Below are 11,309 nucleotides of genomic sequence, written 5' to 3'. Positions count from 1 at the left end.
AAAAAGAAGAAAAAAAGAAAGAAAGAAGAAGAAAAAAGAAAGAAAGAAAAAGAAAGAAAGAAGAATAAAGAAAGAAAGAAGAAGAAGAAGAAAAAGACAAAAAAGAAAAAAAAGAAGAAAAGAAAGAAAGAACGAAAGAAAAGAAACGGAAAACGAAGAAAGACAAGAAAGAAAGAAAGAAAGAAGACAGAAAAGAAAGAAAGAAAGAAAAGAAAGAAAGAAGAAAGAAAGAAGAAAGAAAGAAAGAAAGAAAGAAAGAAAGAAAGAAGAAAGAAGAAAGAAAGAAGAAAGAAAGAAAGAAGAAAGAAAGAAAAGAAAGAAAGAAAGGGTGGTTTAAAGCAGTGGCCGCCAATCTTTCAGAGCTCATGGACCACCAGTAGGTAATAGATGGTTTAAAGAATCTTTGAGACATGAAGCATAACAACATCTGCATCATAGGAGTACCAGAATAGAAGGAGGAGAGAGAGAGAGAGAGAGAGAGAGAGAGAGAGAGAGAGAGAGAGAGAGAGAGAGAGAGAGAGAGAGAGAGATCCATAATGAAATGATTAAAAACTTCCCTAACCTGGAGAGGGGAAAAGACACTCAAACTCAAGTCCAGAAACATGACCCAAAAGAGTCCCACCAAAGACACATCATAATTAAAATGGCAAAATTTAAAGGTAAAAAGAAAATGTTAAAAGCAGCAAGAGAAAGAGAGTTAGTTACCTACAAAGGAGTTACCATAAGACTATCAGCTAATTTCTCAACAAAAACAATCCCAGAAGGGATTGCACAAAACATTCAAAGTGATGAAAAGCCATACAACCAAGACTACTTTACACAGCAAGTCTATCATTTAAAATTGAAGGAGAAATAAAGAACTTTCCATATAAGAAACAGTTGAAGGAGTTTATTATTACCAAGCCAATATTTCAGAAAACATTGAAGGGTCTTCTTTAAGAAGAAGAAAGAAATTAAAAAAGAGAAACATATTGTAGTTTTATAGAATAAAATGGGGATACATATGTATCCATCAAGTATCACTTTAAATGTAAATGGCTTCAATGCTTCAATCAAAGATATAGGGTAGCAGAATGGAAGACAAGACACACTGTTTATGAGAGAACCACCTCAGAACAAAAGACACACATAGAGTCACATAGAGTAAAAGTAAAGTGATGAAAAAATATATTTAATTAAAATGGAAATGAAAAAAACAACAACAAAGAATCTTGGGTAGCTATACTTGTATCAAATAAAATAGGCTTTAAAACAAAGGGTATAATAAGAAGGCAAAGACAGACACTACATAATGATAAAGAGATCAATCTAACAGGTGACTATAACCCTTGTAAACATTTATGCAACCAACATAAGAGAAGCTAAATATATAAAGCAAATTTTGATAGACATCAAGGAGAGATAGAGAGTAATATTAGGAGCTTTAACACCCCATTGACATAAATGGATAGATCTTCCAGACAGAAAATCAACAGGGAAATAGAAACCTTAAATGACACACTAGATCAGATGGATGTAATTAATATATTCAGAGTGTTTTACCCCAAAACAACAGAATATACATTCTTTTCAATGCACATGGAACTTTATCTAAGATAGACCACATATTATGACACAAAACAAATCTCAATAAATTTAAGAGGATTGAAATCATATCAAGCATCTTCCCTGGTCATAATAATGTGAAATTAGAAGTCAATCACAAGTGAAAAGAAGAAAATCACAGAGATTATAAATAGCACATTATTAAACAATAAACGGTTTAAAATGAGATCAAGTAGGATTCCTTAAAACAAATGAAAATGGTAAAACAACAATATAAAACCTATGGCACGCAGCAAAAGTATTCCCAAGTGGGAAATTTATAGCATCACAAGACACAAGACAAACTTTAAACAACCTACCTTACACTTAAAAGAGCTAAAAATAATAACAACACACAAATCCCAAAACAATTAGAGAAAGAAAATAATAAAGATCAGTGTAGAAATAATCAAAATAGAATCCAAGAAAACAATACAAAAAATAAATGAAAACAATAGCTAGTTCTTTAGAAAGATAAATAGGATTGATAAGCATTTAGCAAGACTCAGTAAGAAACAAGGAGAGAAGACCCAAATCAATAAAATCAGAAATGATAGAGGTGAAGTAACAACTGATATCACATAAATACAAATTATTATAAGAAAATATTACTCTCAACAAGATGAAAATAGAGGGAACATACCTCAATATAATAAAGGCTATATATGTCAAACCCACTGCTAACATCATATGTAATGGGGAAAATCTGTAATTATTCCCCTTAAGATCAGGAACAAGACAGGGAAGTCTACTTTCACCACTCTTACTCAACAGGAAGTTCTAGCCACAGCAACGAGAAAAGAAGAAGAAATAAAAAACTAAAAACATGCAAATGAATAAGGAAGTAGTAAAACTGTCATTATTTGCAGATGATATGATACTGTAGATTGAGAACCCTAAAGCTTGCACTAAAAACTACTAATAAATAAATTTTGGAAAGTAGCAGGATACAAAAAAATACAATTTTCCAGAAACTAGTTGTATTTTTATACACTGAAAATGAACTATCAGAAAGGAAAACTAAGAAAACAATCCCATTTACAATAGCATCAAGAAATGTACACTAATAAAAGAGAAAGATGCTAATTGACCATACTACTGCTATGGACCAATGGTCTTAGGCTCCACAGCAGCAGTTCTCAACCTGTGAGTCATGACCCACAGGTTGAGAACCACTAGCAGGGTCACCTAAGACCATCTGAAAACATAGATATTTACATTATGATTCATAACAGTAGCAAAATTACAGTATGAAGTAGCAACAAAAATAATTTTATGGTTGGGGGTCACCACAATATGAGGAACTGTATTAAAGTGTCTCGGCATTAGAAGGGTTGAGAACCACTGTCCTAGATCGAAGCAAGCCAGGGCATGAACAGAGCACTGGGAAAGCAGTTGCAAGAGCTGGAGGATAAGCCAAATGCTGATGTTAGTGCTATGCAGGACACAATCAACAAATTAGAAAATGAATTGAGAACTACAAAGGGTGAAATGGCATGATATTTAAAAGACCTCCTCAATGTGAAGATGGCTTTGGACATTGACATTGCAGCTTACAGGGAACTCTTGGAAGGTGAGGGGACCCAGCTCAGTTTTACCAGCATAGAAATCTTAGCCAGCTGCTACTCCCAGAGTTCCCAGGTCTTTGGTCAATCTGCCCAAGGTGGTTTACAGACTAGGTCCTACTTGATGGCCACACGATCCTTCCCTTCTTAATAAACCAGCCACTTCCAAGAAGAGCAGCTATAGGAGGAGAAGACCATTGAGGCTGCAAAAGCTGAGGAAGCTAAGGATGAACCCCCTCCTGAAGGAGAAGCTGAAGAGGAGGAGAAGGAGAAGGAAGTGGCTGAGGAAGAGGAAGGAGAATAAGGGGAAGAAGGTGCCAAGGAAGAATTTGAGGATCCAAAGGAGGTGAAGGTGAAGGAGAAGATGCCCAAGAAATTGAGAACAAGAAGAAAGATGAAGGTGCTGGGGAAGAGAAAGCAACCAAGAAGAAAGATTGAGGCCCCCTTTCCTTAATTATTTTAGGAATAATTCTCAAACCAGCTCAACCCTGTCACCAACCAAGCAGTTGAGTTCCCGATACTATTTGCATTAAGAAGTCTATATATATATAACATTCTGAGGTCACTCAGATTGAACATTAAATGTTGTACTATGATTTTTCTCCTTATGCAGAGTATCTGTTTGCTTGCAGAGTGGCTTCCTGGCTTGCTGCCAGCCTGTGCATGGTCCACGCTTATGAGTTCAGGATCTATGACAATGTGAATAATTCAAATGTTTATAATAAAAACACATGAATACATGAATTCACTAATGTTAGTGTTAAACTTCATGGAAAAAATAGTCCTTTGAATCTTTGGTGGTTAGAAATTAAAGACCTCAAATCATGTGAAATAAACAGTAAATAAAGTTACACTGAATGACAAAAATAAAATATATTAAGGGCCAGAAAACTGTCAAAGAACTGGGGAACCATTCCCAAATCAGGAAGGGAAGTCACAGAGTGTATATTATTGCTATGAATAAAGTATTTCCTACTACTTACAACATATACAATGTAATGTATTAGATGCCTTCTTATGGCATGAAATATGTATTCTCATAGAGTAATACTGGTAGATAAGTTATAGTTATGATGGTATTTCATATCCTATCTATATTAATTAAAGGGTAATATACTAATTAGACCATGAAACCTTCCAGACTTCCTTCCAGACAAAGCCATGGTGGTGGGGCTGAGGCAGAGGCGGTTATGGGTGATCAGGCCAGGAGGGTAGGGAAGATGGGGGTGATCAGGCTGGTGGGGGAGGGGCAGTTGGGGGTGAGCAGGCTGGCAGAGGGGACCAGTTGTGGGTGAGCAGGCCATCAGGAGGGTGCAGTTGTGGGCAAGCAGGCCAGCAGGCAGAATGGGTAGAGGCGATCAAGCAGGAAGGCAGGTGAGCGGTTAGGAGCCAGCAGTCCAGGATTGCAAGGGGGTTGTCTGACTGCTAATTTACGCCTGATCTCACTGGGGTCCCAGATTGGATAGGATTCAGGCCTGGCTGAGGGACACCCCGTCCCCCCCCCCCCCCTGAGTGACTTTTGTGCACCACGCCACTAGTATATAATAACTAGAAACAAATTTAACCAAGGAAAATTATAAGACACTGAAGAACAAAACTGAAGAAGATACAAATAAATGTAAGCATATACAGTGTTCATGGATATGAAGAATTAACCTTGTTAAAATGTCCATATTAACTAAAGCAATAATAGATTGAATGCAATTCCTGTCAAAACACCATATAACTAGAGAAAATAATCCCAAAATATATATGGAACCAAAAACACCAACAAAAAAAAATTAACTATGGCAATCTTAAAAAATAAGAACAAAGTTGAAGAAATCATGCTACTCGAAATCAAACTATATTAAAAGGCCATAGTAGTAAATACAGCATGGTACTGGCATATAAACAGACATGGGTCAATGGAACAGAATAGAAAGCCCAGAAATAAACTCATGCCTATATAGAGTATTAATATTTTACAAAGGAAACAAGAACATATGATGGGGTAAAGACAGTCTATCCAATAAATAGTGTTTGGAAAACTGGACAGATATATGCAAAAATGAAACTAGACCACCTACTTACACTGTACACAAGAATAAACTCAATATGGATAAAAGATTTAAATATAAAATTGGATACTATAACAATCTCTGAAGAAAATACAGGCAGTAAAATCTCAGACTCTTATCTTGGTAATATTTTTCTGAACAACTTTAGGAAAGGGAATCACATGAAAAAAGAAACAAAATGGGAATACATAAAACTAAAATGTTTTTGCACAGCAAAAGAAAACAACAAAATGAAAAGACAACCCACTGAATTGGAAAATATATTTGCCAATGATGTATTTGATAAGAGGTCACCATCCAAAAATTTTAAAGAACTCATACAACTCAATGCCAAAAATAACCCACAAACAATCAATTGAAAAATGGGCAAAGGACCTAAATAGACACTTCTCCAGAGAGAAAATAGAGATGGCCAATAAACATATGACAAGATGCTTAACATCATTAATTATCAGAGAAATTCGAATTAAAAGCATGAGATATTACTTCATACTTGTCTGAATGGCTATTATCAATAAGTCAATAAAGATTAAATATCGTCAAGGATGTGGAGCAAATGGAACCCTCTTGCACTGTTAGTGATAATGCATATTGTTGTAGCCAATGTGAAAAACAGTATGGAGGTTCATCAAAAATTTAAAAACAAAACTGCCTTATGACCCAGCAATTTCCCTTCTGGGTATATATATCAAGAAATCCAAAACATAAATTCAAAAGAATATATACACCCCTATATTCATAGCACTGTTTTGTATAATAGCCAAGCTATGGAAGCAACCAAGATGTCCATCAATAGACAAGTGAATAAAAAAGTTGTGATACATATATACAATGTAATATTACTGACCCATAAAATGAATGAAATTTTGCCATTTGCAACAATATCGATGGACCTAGAAAGTATTATCCTCAGTGAAATAAGTCAGACAGAGAAAGACAAATGGCATATGATTTCACTCATATGTGGAATGTAAAGAACAATATAAATGAACAAAACAGAAATGGACTCAGAGATATAGAGAATGATGGTTGCCAGAGGGTAGGGGATTTGTGGGACTGGTTGAAAAAGGTGAAGGGATTGATGAATACAGATTGGTGGTTACAAAATAGTCATGGAGATGCAAAGTACAGCATATAAAATATAATCAATAATCTATAATAATGAAATTGTAATATTCTAATTAGACTGGACAACCTTTCAGATGACCTTCCAGATAAGCCGCAATGTAAGGGGTTGAGCCCTTTGCACAAATTTCATGCATTAGGCCTCTAGTATTGTATGATACTGTAAGTATCAGGGGGAACACTTTATAGGTATGTGATTTTCTAGCCACTGTTCACTATACCTAGAGCTGATACAAAATAATATTGAATAAAAATTATAATTGGAAACAATTAAAAATATTTTAAAAACAGAAAAATAGAAAATATTTAGTATTAAAGAATAATTAAAGCTTGTCATAAAATTTGTGAGATACAAGTAGAATAAGATTTTGAGAAAATTTTGTGGCCTTTTGGGAAAAAAGAGGCTGAAAATTAATTAGATAAGCATTATATTTGAAAAACAAAAATATCAACAGAATAAATTCAAGAAAAGTGGATATTAGGAAATTATAAATATAAGAACAGAAATTCATGACTAAAAAGAATAATTGCAATGAAGAGTCAACAATGAAAAATGGTTATTTGAAAATTATGAATAGACTCTTCTTTCACAAGACGTGAAAAATTAGAGTGAATAAACAGTATTGTAATGAAATGGAGATATAATTACAAATTCAATAGAGGTTAAAAATAATAGCTACTACTATGAACACAAATTTCAAAGAAATAAAACAAAATTGACCTTTTCATGGAAAAAGAACTTCAAACTGAGTCAATCTTATATAATAAAAGGGTAATATGCAAATTGGCCAAATAGCAGAATGACCTCTGGTGCCCGGCCAGCCCACCCCCAATGGCCCCTATGGGGGTAGGCTGGCTGGGCCCCAACAGTGCCCAAATTCCTGCACTGGGCTTCTAGTACAAAATATAAAGCCTCACTACAATCATAACCATAACTATTAATAAATCTACATGGTGGTTAAAACTCTTTCCTACCTAGCCCACACACCACACAAATAAATGGGACCAAACATTTACATGCTCATTCTACAATAGCAAACATAAGAAAATGGGTAGTTAGAATTGTTGAAAAAAATTCCTGATAGCAGAACAGAGAATTCTTCCCAACTCATTATTTGAGACTAGTATCCGCTTGACATTGAACCAAGATAAAGAAATTATGAGGAAGGAAAATTACTAATCTCCCTTAACAATATAGATGCAAAAATAGGTAAAATAAACAATTGTGTATAGAGTATACACAAGGTTGGACAAAAGTAGGGTTATAGTAGTTTTCATGGAAAATAATGCAATAGTTAAATAATAATATAAGAATAAACTGTTTCAAGTACTCACAACTGTTAAACTACTTTTGCCCCAACCTATATTTAAAAATTATGACCAAACTGGGTTTATCCTGTCAATGCAAGATTTATATAACACTGACATCAATTTGCATAATTAGCTTTATTAATGGATTTAAGGAGAATGACTGTAACTTCACATTATTATATGCAAGAAAATCATGTGGCAAATTTTTCCACAATGAGTTAACAAACTGAAGGAAAAAAAAACTGCCTCATAAGAAATATATATTCCAAACCATGAAAAACATATTGCTTAATAGACTATTGTTGGTAGATTTATATGTACCCAAAAAAAAGTAAGATATGGATGGCTGCTATTACCACTTCCCATCAACATTATATTGAATGCCTTAGCCAAGTCAGGAAGATTAATTACAAGAAAGAAAAAAATAAAATATTCATTACTGCCGAAACCGGTTTGGCTCAGCGGTAGAGCATGGGTCTGCGGACTGAAAGGTCCCAAGTTTGATTCTGGTCAAGGGCATGTACGTTGCTTGCAGGCATATCCCTGGTCGGGGGTGTGCAGGAGGCAGCTGGTCGATGTTTCTTTCTCATCTACGTTTTTGGCTCTCTATCTCTCTCCCTTCCTCTCTGTAAAAAATCAATAAAAGAAAAAAAGAAAAAAAATATTCATTACTAGTTGTCAAGAAGATTGCACATACACAAAATAAAAAATTTATAAATGTATTATTAGAATTAATAAAATCTTCATAAAAGTCTGTAAACATATGATTAATATTTCAAAATCAATTGTATTCCTAATTACTAGCTACAAATAATTATTAAGTGTAATATTAAAAAATGATGTCATTTAAAAATAGTAATCAAATATATTAGTTACCTAGAAATACATTCAATTGATGGGCAAGTCATTTTTAAAAGATCATTTTAACACTCAATAAAAAGATATTAAAATAAATCTACATTGTTTCAGAGGAACTCCTTGCCCATATTATGGAAGAATAAATGTCATAAAGATGTGAATTCATCCTAAGTAATTTCATAAAGTTAATTCTATTCAATTGCAATAAAAACTCTGGAATTTATGTTTGTTTTTTATTTTTAATACTAGTGGCCTGGTGCACAAAATACATGTACGGGGGGGGGGGAGGAGGGAGTGTCCCTCAGTCTGGCCTGTGCCCTCTTCAATCTGAGACCCTTGAGGGATGTCTGACTGCCAGTTTTGGCAGTTGAACATCTCCCTTGCAATGCGGGACCGCTGCTCCTAACTGCTCATCTGCCTGCCTGCCTGATAGCCCCTACCCACTCTGCCTGCCAGACTGCTTATCCCCAACTGCCCACCCCTGCCAACCTTCTCACCCCCCAACTGCCTTCCCCTCCTGGCCTAATCCACCCCGCCACCATGGCTTTATCCAGAAGGATGTCTGGAAGGTCTCCTGGTCTAATTAGCATACTGCCCTTTTACTAGTATAGATATTTTTATTGATTTCATAGAGGAGAAAAAGAAAGAGATAGAAACATCAACAATATGAAATAATCATTGATCAGCTGCCTCCTAAACCCTCTCCTCTGGGAATTGAGCTTGGAAATCTGGCATGTGCCCTGATGCATGTGCCAGCATCAATTTGTGACCTCATAGGTCAACGCTTAATCACTGAGTCACACTGGCTATGGTCTGGGTTTTATTATGTTTTTTCAGAAATTTGACAATTAGACTAAAATTTCTATTGAAATACAATGAGCCAAGAGTGGTTGAAACACACTTGAAGATGAAAACCAAGGTGAAGGAACTTTCCATAATAGATATAAGGATATATAAAGCTATCGTAACTATGCCAGTGTATAGTTGGCCCAGAGATGGTAAATAGACTATTGGAACAAATTGACAAACAATATCCAAAATCCCATCTATAGAAATAGTACAAAACAATAAGGATCTAATACTAAGGGAAAAAAAAGGATAAAAATATATGAATACATAATTCACAAAAGAGGAACTTCAAATGATCAATAACATGAAAAAAAAAACCTCAACTGACAAGTATTCATGAAAAAAGTACCGTACACTAAATCTTGAGAACATACATTTTTTCATTCACCAAAATGCAAAAATTTGTCTATTCCAAGTGTGTCTGTAGAGCAATAAGAACACAAAGACAAATCCAGTCCATCTGAATTATGTGATAAATTTGATGAGACTACTACTCTTTACCCAGCAACTCCATTCCTAGTATATACTTTTAAAAATATGTGAACATGTCTACAAGTAAACATAAAAATATTCATAGAACCTTTTTTTATAATAACAAAGTATAGCAGACAATGCTAATATGTGCCCAAAAAGGAAAATATTATTAAATTGTGGCATATTAATCCAATCAAATGCCATCCTGCAGTGAAAATAAGTGATGTGAATCTACACATATCAGTATGGATAAATACTCAATATATAGTATTGAGCAAACAACAAGTTGCACCATTTATGACATTTAAAAGTATTCAAAACTAGAGGCCTGGTGCACAACATTTGTGCACTGGAGTAAGGGTTCCCTCAGTCTGGCCTGCGCCCTCTGGAGAGAGGTTCCTGCCACTGCTGCTTCGCTCACTAGCCATCAGCCCTGCATCTGGCTGAGCGGTGGTGCTTCCCCTGTGGGAGCACACTGACCACCTGGAGGCAACTCCTGTGTTGAGCATCTGCCCCCTGGTGGTCAGTGCATGTCATAGCAGTTCCACTGTTCAGTCAATTTACATATTAGCCTTTTATTATATAGGATAGTACTTACTATGATTTGATGCAACAGATATGTAAAGACATAACTAGAAATAATATGCACTCAAATCAGAATAGTGACTTTTCTGGAGTGGAGAGAGGAGTGTTTGATTGGTAAAGGTATACACAGGTCTTCACTATATTTGTTTCATTTATTTTTAAGTTGGATGGGAGTGTTATGCTTGCTCTATTATGCTTTGTATTGTATGTATGTTTCTTATATAATAATAGTGTAATGTAATAATTAGACCAGATGTCTTTCCTGACGTCTTTCAGAATGACCTTCCAAATGAAACCAGGGTTGCGAGGGCTCAGGCAGAGGTGGCTGCGAAGACTGTGGGGGCTGAGCCCCTTGTATGAATTCCATGCATTGGGCCTCTAGTTATTATATACTTTATTTTACTATGTATAAACTAGTTTTTAATTAATTTAAAGAATAAAGAAAGGTCTTTGAACTCAGTAAATCTATCTTTCTGAATGGAGACAATAAATATTAATGGAGGTTAAGAAGAAGGAAAGGAACTTGTTTGTTCTATGTCTCAGTCCATTCCGGCTGCTATAGAAAAAATACAATAGACTGGGTGGCGTATAAACAACATAAATTTACCTCTCATTGTTATGAAAGCTGCAAGTTTGAGATCAACGTGCCAGTGTTGTTAGTTCTTGTGAAAGCTTTCTTCTAGGTTGCAGACCACCAACTTCTCATTGTGTCCTGACATTGTGGACTGAGATGAAATATTTCTTTGGAGCCTCTTTTATAAGGGGGCTAATCCCATTCTCCAGGGCTTTATCCTTATTACTTAATAATATCCTAAAGACCTCCTAATACCTTAGAAGTTAGGATTTCAAGACATGAATTTTAAGGGTTGCTTTGAGTCCATAGCAGTCTACCACTTTA

This window comes from Pipistrellus kuhlii, unplaced genomic scaffold (genome assembly GCF_014108245.1).
Source record: "Pipistrellus kuhlii isolate mPipKuh1 unplaced genomic scaffold, mPipKuh1.p scaffold_m20_p_16, whole genome shotgun sequence".
Classification (NCBI taxonomy): domain Eukaryota; kingdom Metazoa; phylum Chordata; class Mammalia; order Chiroptera; family Vespertilionidae; genus Pipistrellus; species Pipistrellus kuhlii.
Note: the sequence above shows the minus strand (reverse complement) of the source record.